Source organism: Arvicanthis niloticus, chromosome 9 (genome assembly GCF_011762505.2).
Source record: "Arvicanthis niloticus isolate mArvNil1 chromosome 9, mArvNil1.pat.X, whole genome shotgun sequence".
Classification (NCBI taxonomy): Eukaryota; Metazoa; Chordata; class Mammalia; order Rodentia; family Muridae; genus Arvicanthis; species Arvicanthis niloticus.
The window spans coordinates 74,074,738-74,086,885 of NC_047666.1; the positions used below are offsets into that span (position 1 = coordinate 74,074,738).

The window sequence follows — 12,148 nt, forward strand, 5'->3', positions numbered from 1 at the left end:
CTAAGGTGTGGCTGTCCCTAAAAGAAGAAGAGGCAGGTGTTTAGTGGGGCCTTTTCTTCCATCTCCAGACAGACAATGACAACTTTGTACTGACTCTCTAAGATCTTAAATGTCTAACCCCACTCTGGCTATAGATGAAGCCCTTCCTTGGGTGCTGGCCCTGTAACCCCAGCATTCAGGAGGAAGGAGTGTGTGGGGGGCGGGGGGTATACTGAATTCAAAACCAGCTTGGGCTACATCATGAGTTCCAGGCTATTCCAGGCCACCTAAGCAGACAGTGGGTCAAAACAAATTTCCTCATTTGTCATTTTGTATGTGTCCATTAAGAAAAGGCCTTCTATTTAAGGTTTGCATGTTAAATTTGTTAACTGTATTTTAACTTGCGAATAGCTGCTGGCTTGCATTTTTTGAAATGCAACACAGAGCATGCTTGTGTCAGGAGCATTCATAAACAGTAATTTGCCATCTCATGCAAAAGTGTCATTCCTATGCATCTAAAATATTTCAGCAACTCCCCTTGGCCTCCGAAGCTCATGGGTCTCACATATGAGAAACTGTGTTGGTTAAATTGTCCCTATTTGTGACGTAATAAAGATCCAGCTGCTCACTGTCAGCCTTCTGATATGTTTAGGAAAAACAAAAAACAAAAAAAAAACAAAGATGCAACGCTGACCTCTAAAGATGCCTTCACATTTTATTTCCACATGAAATTTTGACAGAAACCATCAACCAACGTGTCAATTGTTGTCATAGTAACCTACAGGCAAGTTTCTGTTGAATTAACCGGAGACCTTCTATGCCTCAGATCTGAGGAAACGCATTGGTTCTAACACTGGAACTATTCCTACCCTGGCCTGAAGTTCATTCTAGGAGCAGATTGCTTTCCCGGAGGCAAAACCAAACAAACAAGTTTCAAATTTCCATCATAAAATCACACCTAAATATTTAGGAGATGAAAGGCGTTGCTTTTTCCTACCCATGAAGTCATTAGAGGAAATAGAGGGAAGGAAAGACGCTCGTTGTTTTATTTGGTAATACTGACAGAATTTATTGACTCCTTCCACACTTACATATAATACAAACCAAAGAGGCTACCTGTGGGCACTCTGTAAGACCTATGAAATTTGCGTTTCTGTTCATCTGCTTCATCCGTTTGTTTACTTATCAAAAGGTTTTGTTCCTAATAAATCATTTCCCAGACTGTGTTTATCAAGGTCAGAGTTTTCCACTTCCTCTTGAAGCGGGTGGGGGCATCTTTATGATTGCATTTTAATGCTTTTATGGCCTCAAAAAAGAGAAAGCAAGCAAAACGCAGCTGTCCAAAGCAGCAATGAATCCAGTCTGGTGGTGTGGAGTGAGATCGCTTCTGTCCGGGTCAGACTTCTGAAATCAAGATTTCTCAGTTTCTCTGCTAGGAAATTTCCTTCATGTTATCACAACGCAACCCCCATAGAAAAGAGGTTGTAACTGTGCAAGCCCCCGGGCCGTCTCGCTACCCGAAATCAACAGGTCCTGCAGCCAGGAGTAAGCCCACAGTGGGCTGCAGGCTCTGCCTGCAGATCACAGGCTCCACATAGGGAGCAGATGTCCCCTATTTCGGAAGGACGCCCTCGGCGCAGGACGCGCTGTCAAGCCTGGTGGCGGCGTTCACATCTCTCATGGAGAACCCCAAAGTCGCCCTTGGCGAGGGACTCCGAGACCTGCGGGACTCACCCAGGGGCTGAGCCCTCAGGGGCTCGCACCCTGTCCTCCGAGAACCACCTGGACACGTGCGTGTCACTCACCTGTTCACTCTCCAGGCCGGGGAGACAGCCGCGGTCCCCTCCAAGTTAGCAATCCGGCCACGGAGACCGGGAAGCTCTCCCACGCTGACCCACTCGGGCTGCGGTTGGCGTTTGAGAGTCAGGGGGGCGCGATCGTGGGTGGGAGTCGCCCGGGCTGCAAGTTGGTGCCTGGACGGGGGTCTCCTCCCTCGCGCTCGCTCAGACTAGCAGCCGAGAGACTGCCGCAGGACGCGAGCTCTGGCCAGCCACCGCTGCGCTCCGCCACCGGGATGCTGCAGTGAGGTTCCCGGGCGCCCCCTGCTGGACCAGTCTGCTAGCCGAGCGCCTCACAGCCAAGCTCAGTGCCAGGCCTGCAGGCTCCAGCTAAGTCCTTTCTTGATTAAAAAGCATCACTTACGCAGTGTTCTCTACGCCTTGTTTTAAAGGATCTTGCTAATACGCCTTGGGAATGTGTTCAGTTATTTTCATGATATTTGAGAGGAAACAGAGGATTTTAAAAAGATAGGAAAAAAAAAAAAAAAAAAAAAAAAAAAAACGGGTCCAAGGCTAGTAAATGGCTGGGAGAAAATCCGGATCGGAACAGAAACAAATAACACTTACAAAGATATAAACACCAAATTTAACTGCAATTCATATTTGTATATATGAGAAAGTCCCCAGTGTGCGCTGTTCCCTCTGGAAGACCAGCATTTATAAGATTTGCTTTGGCGTCAAACCCCATCTCGTTCAAACCTCAACAAAGATAATTAACATCCATTGCTATGCTAAGCTAAGCAAGACCTGCTGACATCCCCCATCTCCTTTGATATTCACCTCCCTTGAGGTAAGCATGGCTATTGTAATTGCTGGTCTTTCGGAGGGAAAGGGGATCTTCAGAGAGGTTAAAGGATTCCCCACGACAATGGTGGGCATGAACAAAGCAGCAGGAAATGTCTATGCCTTTCTCTTTTTTCATTCCCAAGCAGGGCTTTCTTACCAGGGTATCTGGTGACTCACTGAAAGCAAGGCTAGGCAACAAGAGCAGGCAGGGGCCCAAGGCAATTCGAATAATCAGTGGAGCAACCGTGGTAGATGAAAGGTCCCTGTGGAGGCAAGGACTTGACAGGCAGGACGGATAAAGAGGTTGGACTTGTGACAGCCACAGTATGTGTTCTGATAACTCACTGAAAAAGCTTTAACACAGCATGCATCATGAATTTCCAGATCACCCCAACTTCCTGGGGACCCCAGATCTGACCTACAGTGACACCCCCTTCCACATGTCACAGCATCCTGTCAGCACTGGGTTTGCTTTGCATTCTCTCTAGTTTCTCAGTGTTCCGCCAAACCCTGGTATTCCAGAGGCTGGGAGAGGGGAGAGTATACTGTGTGCACGCATGCGCTTCCTCTGTTGCAGGGCCTGCTGCACAATGATCAAACGAATGCAACGAGACCACTTGAGACGTGATCCATCTAAATTGTTTATCCGCTGAACTGGGAATAGCTATCCAAGTGTGGGTTCAAAGAAATGGGTCCCATCTTTGAGAAACCGAGATTTCAGCATCTCGAAATACAAACGGTCTTAAAGCCTACAGTAAGAAGACAAACTATGCATGTAAACAATGCAAAATTCTACAAAATTCAAATTGTGTGGAATGTTATAGTATTAATTGCATCAAGTTTCAATCTACCTTCCTTTTGCATCATGTTTTGTAAAGCAGTACTTAATAAAAATGTCTATGAATATATGATATATATTTACATTATCTATGATTTATTTCTCTCTCTCTCTACACACACACACACACACACACACACACTCACATACACAATGACTTAAGTTTGAGTTTCTATTAAGCCTCTCCTATCCAATAGATATCACTGAGGATGCCACAAGCTCACAAGCCAGATTTCATGTGAACAGCCTTCATCATCTGTCCCAGAAGCTGTTTCTCTGTATCCTCTTGTACAGCCATTATAAGCCAGTACTCCTCACTCAATAAGGAAGGCATGAGTGTGCACTCCTACAGTTCCTTTTGAAGTTTTTATTGGCCTACAAAGGGGTAGGTTTCGCTGCAGCATTTTTCAAACATGTTCGTTGTTTCTTGCCCCCTTCCTTATCTTTCCTCCATTGTGCCCCCAATTGCTTTCTGCTTTCCTGTCACAAGCAACCCTTTGTGCCCAAACACCTCTCTGTTCTCCTTTCATGGTCGTCTATGGAGGTTCATAGTCTACAACTATTCTACTTCCACAACACCCTATGAATACTCTCACAACAGCATATGAATGTTAAGAGGTGGGACCCACACTCGAGAGACAACATGTGAGTTTTCATCTTCCTGAGACTGGGTTACCTACCTTTACAGTTCCATCCACTTCCCTGCCAGTTTCTTAATTTCATTTTTCTTGACGGATGACTAAAATTCCATGGTGTATTGTACACACATCTTTGAGACTCGTTCTTCCATAAATGGGCATGTAGGCTGGTTCTATGTCCTTGCTACTGTGACTGGAAAAAGCAGTGGACTCCCTGTGAGGATGTCCCTGCAGGTGTCACACAGGGAAGAGAGATCTCATGAAGAGGTAAGAATGAAAACCCGGTATAGATTGATTTCATCAACATGGATTAGACTTCAGGGGATCTAATGTCTGAAGGTTCAGTGTTAGCATATTTAAAACAATACAATTTGGGGAAAAAAAGTTTCCAGGCACCCATGAGTCCAATACCAGGGCACAATAAATCTTAAAGTGTGACTACTTAGAAACTCTTTTACAAAGTACAAGTGACCACAAGGCTGGACCCGAGAGCTAAAAGGTCTAAAATTTAGTTTAATCTTTGACCAATAGCACAGAGGTCAGCTAACCATAAAGTCCACGTGACATCTCCCCTATGGACAGACACTGGTCTAGTGAGAGAAGAGTTTGAGATAACCATTCTGGGGAATTAGGGTGAGGCCTGCTTCTATAGCAAGATGTAGTCTGCTTCCACAGACAGAAAGGTCACCGGCTTGTTAACAAAATCTACCCCTGGCCTTCTGAGCAGGAAAACAGGCATTTTATCTTCTCCATTAAGAAGTCCTGTTTCCCCTTAATGCTTCTCTGTGGATACAAGAATCTCTGTGCCTCTTAGTAGGTATGGATGTATAAATGTCACACCTGCAAGTCCAGACACACTGCACCAAGAAAGACAGGGTACCTCTGGAGTCTCACATGTACTGTGCTGTACTGACCATGGGTCCTCTGTTCTACGAAACAAATCTTTTCTCAAAAGCTGCAAATACATCCACTCTCCCTTATGGCAGCTGTCTCACATGTCAGTCACAGGAGCAAATAGGGTTCCATTAGCCTGTCCACTGGGCATTCATTCCTGTGGGGACAGGCTTTGTCACACACTCCCTGGCCTTCAGACTTAAGCTAAACTTCTAACTCACTGTTAATAGCTGAGGAGACAGTAAAACCACAAAGTACAGTTAGTTGGAGCTTAAATGATGTGTGAAGTTGCTAAATACATTCATTATAAATAATCAAAGCATGTGGGAAAATACAAAGAAGTAGAAACTCACCTCCCAAGATCGTGGTATCCAGAAATGGCCACTGTTACCAGAAGGAACAGTAGTGACGGTCACTCTCGGGCCAGGTACCACAGAATGTTGTCTGACTGCAAGGTTTGTTAGGTACCATCATACTGAAGCGACATTTTCCATTTAATAAATACAATGCTGAGCCAGTGATAAAAAACTGAGATAGATGTGGAGAAGTGGACTTTAGATGTGGACGCCTGTCACAAGCATCCCCGTTCTTACAATTCCTCCAAAGTCAAAATTATTACATACGTTGGATCTGACTTCATGATGTCTGTGGTGGTTTGAATAAGCTTGGCTCATGGGAAATGGCACCATTAGGAGTTGTGGCCTTATTGGAATAGGTGTGGCCTTGATGGAGGAACTGTGTCCCTGTACAGGCAGACTTTGAGGGCCTATGCTCAGGCTCCACCCTGTATGGAAGAGACCCCCCTCCTAGCTGCCCATGAGACAGTCTTCTGGCTGCATTTGGATCAAGTTATAGAACTCTCAGCTCCTTCTTTTCGCACCATGCCTGCCTGGATGCTGCCATGTTCCTGCCTTGATGATAATGGACTGAACTTCTGAGCCTGTAAGCCAGCCCCAATTAAATGTTGTCTTTTATGAGTTGCCTTGGCCATGGTGTCTGTTCACAGCACTGGAAACCGTAACTAAGGCAGTGTCTAAGTCAGTATCTGCTTCCTTCTATGTCAAATGGCTGCTCATTATTTAAGAGAGAAGGCGGCTGGCTTTCTTACGCACCCTCGCCTCTCAAGATGATTATCGTTTGCATTTCATTCTCAAAGTCATTTAAATAAATATAGTTCTGTATCTAAATGGAAGAAAATCGTTTAGTAATTCTATCATCATTGTTTTCCCAGAAGGCCCCACGGCACCTCCCCACCCCACCCCTGTGTATCCATCTGACATTGTCTGCCTCTCTGCCTGTGCTGTATTATTCTCCTTCTGCTTACCTCAGTCCTGTCATCATCTTTCTTGTACAGTTGTGATGGCCAATCTTGGTTCTCAACTTGACTATACCTGGGATTAAGTAAAACCCAAATGGTTAGGCACACCCGTGAGGGATTTTTTTTTTCCCCCTTAGTCAAATCATTTGAAATAGGAAGACCCATTTTTAATCCTGATCTTTTGAGGTGAGAATATCCTTTAGTCTGGGCCACACCTTCTGCTGGAAGCCTCGATAAAGGACATGAAAGAAAGAAGCTTGCTCTCTTTACCTGCTTGCTCTCGGTGGCAACTCCATCCCTTCACTGGAATTACAGCCTTCTTCTTTGGGATTCTGGTGACCAGCTGAGACATTCAGCCTTGTGGACTGAACAGCTACTAGATCCTTAGACCTTCTGTTGGTAGACAATTATTGTTGGATTAGCTGAACCAACGCCTATAAGCCATTCTAAAAATCTGTACATACACACACACACACACACACACACACACACACACAATCACACAATACATAGTCATTCTGGTCCTATAGAGAACCCTGATCAATACAGTGGTATATTTCATATTTATTATATCACTTATCCTTTTTTTAAAATCAGAAATCATATTGACCCTTGGAATGTAGCTTATTTGGGAGAATGTTCATCCTGCTCTAAATACACTCACATTGAGAATGATGGCATCAATATACGATGTTTGGGCACACAAACATTCATTCATAATGCATGCACCAAAATTTACTACGCAGTAACAAAGAACAAAAGACAAAACAGCAACAATGAAAAGCCAACACTGACAAAAGCCAGTAGACAGATCTAGACTGATGGTCTAGAGCCGGCATGTAGTACAGCTTCAGAGTTGCTGGGCTGTTTGGATATGCTAAAGACATAGTGGACAAAACTCAGTAAAACCATGAAGCACTGTGTTCATGTATGTGGCTCTCTCAACAACAAAAAAAAAAATTGTGGTGGTTTAAATGAGGTGTCCTGCCATCCCATACTCTCAGGGATTTGAATTCCTGATCCTCAGTCGATGGTGCTACTTGAGGTGACTGAGGATGTGTGGCCTTGTTGCAAGAAGTATCATACTGGAACAGACATAGTATGTCACTGGGGTTGGGGGACAGGCTTAGCAAGCCACTGGGGCAGGCTTAGTATGACACTGGGGGACAGGATTGGGCTTTTTAGGCAGCTCTGTCCGGCTCTCTGCTTCTTGCTTGTGGATGAAGGTGTGAGCCCTCAGCTTGCTGTTCTAGCCACCATGCCTGCCTGCTGCCATGCTCCTCCTCATGATGGTGATGGACTCCTATCTCTTTGAAGCTGCATGTCCAAATAAACCCTTCCTTCTGTAAGTTTCCTCAGACATAGTGTTTTATCACTGTGGTAGGAAAGTAACCAATACAGAATGGAAACTATGTAAATGGCCAAGCAAAAACCTTATACATATAAATATTAATTTATAAATATAAATAATATAAATGCAAATAATATAAATATAATACCTTAAATTAAGAGTGCATCTGATAAGTTTAACTGTGAAATACAGGATTAAAAGAAAGAAGCAATGAAATGAAATAAATTCTACACTCATACATAAGATTAACAGAAATAAATTAAAATTTAAAAAGAAGAAACAACTAGTACGTTCAAAGATGTGACATCAAAAAATATCTGGAAGGAACACTAAGGGGAGTAAGGAACAGAAGAACCTGAACATCACCGAGCCATGTGGAGATGATGCTGGAGTCTAACACAAACACAATCATACTCGGAGAAGAGCTGAGGGAGACAGAAAAGGAGAGAACTTAGGAAACAGTGGCTGAAATGAGCTTTGCAAATGTTTGCAAATCTACTGAGAACTGGGAATGCTCCAGGACAAGAATCTCAAATGAACACCAAACAAGGCAAATTCCAGAACTTCACTGAGACGCAGCCTAATCAATGTGCAGAAATCAAGTTGGAGAGAAAAGTTTTCAAAGCAACCAGGGAAATACCATCTTAAAACTAATCAGAATGGATGATAAGCTCTCACCTAATGTATGGAAGATGTAAGAAGACAGGGTGACATTATTAAAGTCCCATATCAAAATTCTACACTGAAATAAGTCATTCACTCAAACACAAATTGGGAGGGTTCACTGCAGAACATTTTCTTTTCTTTTAAGTTCATAATTCCAAATAGAAGAAAAAGAATTAAATAGTAACCAGCAACTTTGGTAAATGTCAATACATAAGTCAAAATAAATGAGTATTAACCTAATAAAGCCACAGCATTAAAATGTCGTGTGGGTATGAAGTAATCAGAAACCTATGACATTAGCAGGTTATATAAGACAAACAAAGAAATACTGATGTAAGTTTCTGAGATGTGGAAAGATTATTAATGTAATATAGACAAATAATTTAAAAATACATTATTATTATTTCTAAGAAAATACTGGAAAATCCAAACATAAAACAGAAACAATAGACTGGGATGTAGCTCAATGGAAAAGCTCTTGCCTGGCATGCTCAAGGACATGGTTCAATCCCCAGACCTCAAAAACAAAAGCAAATGGAGCAGATAAAAGAAATATTTCTTTAATATGAAACAAAGCAAGAAAGGGGGAATGCAGAATGGGGCTGAAGAGATGTCTCAGAGGTTGAGAACATTTATTTTCAGGTCTAATATGACAGTTCACAAAAGTCTACAACCCTAGTTCTAGGCTTCTATAACCTCTTCTGGCCTCTGTAGGAACCAAGCACAAATGTGCGCTGACATACATGCAGGCATGGCCCGCGTATGCATAAAAAGTAAATAAATAAAAGGGCAGTGAAGAAAGAATGGGAGCAACTTGACAGGAATAGCAAGATAAGCTTATGTCCAGTTATCTCAGTGATTGTATTAAATGTAAATGTACCAAAAATTCCAATTAACGAATCAAACTTTTCAGATTGGGTTAAAGTAATATAGCCATATGCTTTCTATAAGAAACACTCTAAATATAAAGACATAGGCAAAGTGAAGGTGGAAAATAAGAGAAAAGGCTGTGCCATACCAAAACAAAGCACATGGAGGGAGCAATTCTTTGACCAAGTACACATGGGAACAATTTCATTCTGTGCTATTGTATATGTTACTTCCCCAAACTTGTGTTCTTTTTAAATATAACATCTTTATGAATTGTTTGAGAGTTTCACACAATATCTTTTTATCTTACTCATCCCCTCTCTTTCCCACAATCCCTCCCGGATGTAGCCCCAGCTTCCTCAGCTCCTCTCTACTTCATATCCAATTCCATTTGCAAACAGACACTGAGTCCAAATTTTGTTAACCATGAATTCTTGTGTGGGGGGGACTATCAACATGGTTGAACTATCAGGTGCCACACTCTTAAAAAACAAACAAACAAACAAACAAAAAACTCACAAAAAACCCGATGCCTCTTCTTTCTTGAAACCCCCAGTCAGTAGCTCATCATGTAGTGATGGGGCTTCAGGAACAGCCACTATTACCCTACTGTACCCCAATGATAGTGTTGACCTGTTTGGTCTTGGGCAGGCAACTGCATTGGTGAGTCTGAGGGCAGCTGCCCTCTCATGTCTGGATGACACTGTTTTGCTTGGTCTTCCTCACCCCTTGGCTGCTAACAGTTTTCTCACACTCTCTTACAAGATGGTCCCTTAGCCACAGCAGGAAGGGGGTGTGTGTGTCTCCTCTGCGGCCGGACACACAATCTCATGCTCTCGTGACCCGTAGAGTCATGATTCTTACATTTTAGATGAGATTTTTTCTCTTCACCAAGGTCATTGATCTTCCTTGTCCTTTTTCTGCCCAGAGCACAGGAGCACAGGAGCAAACATGCTTAGAAAAATACCACCTGTGGCCAGTAGTCTGTGCCTCCATGCTATAGAATTTCATCTTCCCTTGCCCTCATCATATGGTGGCAGGATTGTCATAAGCATAGTGACCTTCATTAGATTCCCACAGTGGAATGAGAGAACAGACTCCCTAAAATGGCACATCTTCTCTTTCTCTAATAATAAGCACACATTTTAAGTTAAGAGCTGGAGAGATGGCTCAGCATTTAAGAGCACTGACTGCTTTCCCAGATCTCCAGTTCAATTCCTAGCAACCACATGGTGGCTTAAGACCATCTATAATGTGATCTGATGACCTCTTCTGGCATGCAAGTGTATATGCAGATAGAATACTAGTGTACATAAAACAAACCTTTGGAAAAAAATTAAATTAAAACGCAGAAAGGAGCAGAGAGCTCATGCTGTCTATGGCCACAGAAGCAAGTTGCTAAGAAGAGACCTTTTGAGTCATAAGCTCTGAGTCTAATTTAGCATGCAGGAGTCCATCTCATTTTTCCAGACCACCGGAGATTAGATTTTCCTGATGGAATTAGATTTCTTACTGAATTCTTATTGTTATGGGTTGTGCTGACTTTTAACTGGACATCAGAACAGATTTGAGAGAGAGAGAGAGAGAGAGAGAGAGAGAGAGAGAGAGAGAGAGAGAGACAGAGACAGAGAGAGAGAGAGAGAGAGAGAGAGAGAAAGAGAGAGAAGTAGAAAGAGAAGAATAGTAAGAAACACTTAGGAACCACTGTATTCAAGAAAACAGTTTAGCTGTGTTACTTAGAATTTTGAGGAAATCAACTCAGATGGAACTGTAGGTTTGACTGGGGGTTAATAGACTCAGATGAAGTGAGTGAGTTTTGTATGATAAAACTGGCATGGAATTTAAAATACACTCAATATTTTGACAGTTTGTGGGACCCAAAATAACATATTAAAAATAATTTGAGGCCAAGAACCCACAGTTGGGGAAGCACACAGACCTAAGAGGTGAACTTATTACTGTTATTTTGATAAATGGGCAGGGTATCAAACTGGCCTCTAAATTTGTATTTTTATACCCATAAATTTGTACAGCCCCCAGACATCACCCAAAGAAGTTTCTTTGTGCAGTGTTCAGTGACAATGCTGACAGCTAATTAAAGTTCAGACTGTGGAGTTATCAGCCACAAATCTGCATCATCACCCCCTGCCGCAGGATTCAGGGACCATCTCACAAGAGGGAGTGAAAAGAGTGTAAGAGCCAGATGTTGGAAGAAAACCAGAGGGAAATAGTGTCTTTCAGACATGAGGGGACCACTTCATGTGTGAATTCAAGGAGTCTGTGGTTGTATGCACAAGATCACACCAGTCAACACTGTAGCATGGCATGGGAGGGGCTCATGAAGCCCTGTCCCTGACTGAGAAGCTGTCAGCTGTCAGCTGTAGACAGGAGTATCAGTTTTTTTTTAAGGGTGTGTTCTTTGATAGGTTGATGGCCCTATATCTCAGATTATAAGAACAGCATTTAAGAAATTAACAAGCAAGCTGGGCAGTAGTGGCACATACCTTTAATCCCAGCACTTGGGAGGCAGAGGCAGGCAGATTTCTGAGTTCGAGGCCAGCGTGGTCTACAGAGTGATTTCCAGCACAGCCAGGGCTACACAGAGAAACCCTGTCTCAAAAAAAAAAAAAAAAAAAAAAAAAAAAAAAAAAAAAAAAAAAAAAAACAACAACAACTAAAAATAAAAAATAAACAAGCAAACAACAACAATAAAAAAATTAAAAAACAAAAAACAAAAAGCAAAAGAAGATATGAAGTTGGGAGTGTGCAGGGAGGCAGGGGTTGGATCTGGAATAAATTAGAGAAAGGAGTGTGTGTGTGTGTGTGTGTGTGTGTGTGTGTGTGTGTGTGTGTGAAGTAAATGTGATTAAAGTATGAAATTCTCAAAGACTTAATAAAATATTATATTAAGATCAGCTTTTTAAAATCGAACCTATCTGAAGGCCAATGAAAATATTGAAAATATAAAAT

At 42.4% G+C, this 12,148-nt stretch overlaps 1 protein-coding gene across 1 annotated transcript in view; it reads right to left on the reverse strand.

The window, feature by feature from the left end:
* Rerg (RAS like estrogen regulated growth inhibitor) overlaps positions 1-2,063 on the reverse strand; it is a 100,904-nt gene extending 98,841 nt beyond the window's left edge. The window contains exon 1 of the mRNA XM_034512533.2: positions 1,785-2,063. The gene's annotated coding sequence lies outside the window, so the exon portion shown is untranslated. The remainder of the gene's footprint in view (positions 1-1,784) is intronic.
* Positions 2,064-12,148: the final 10,085 nt, after the last annotated feature.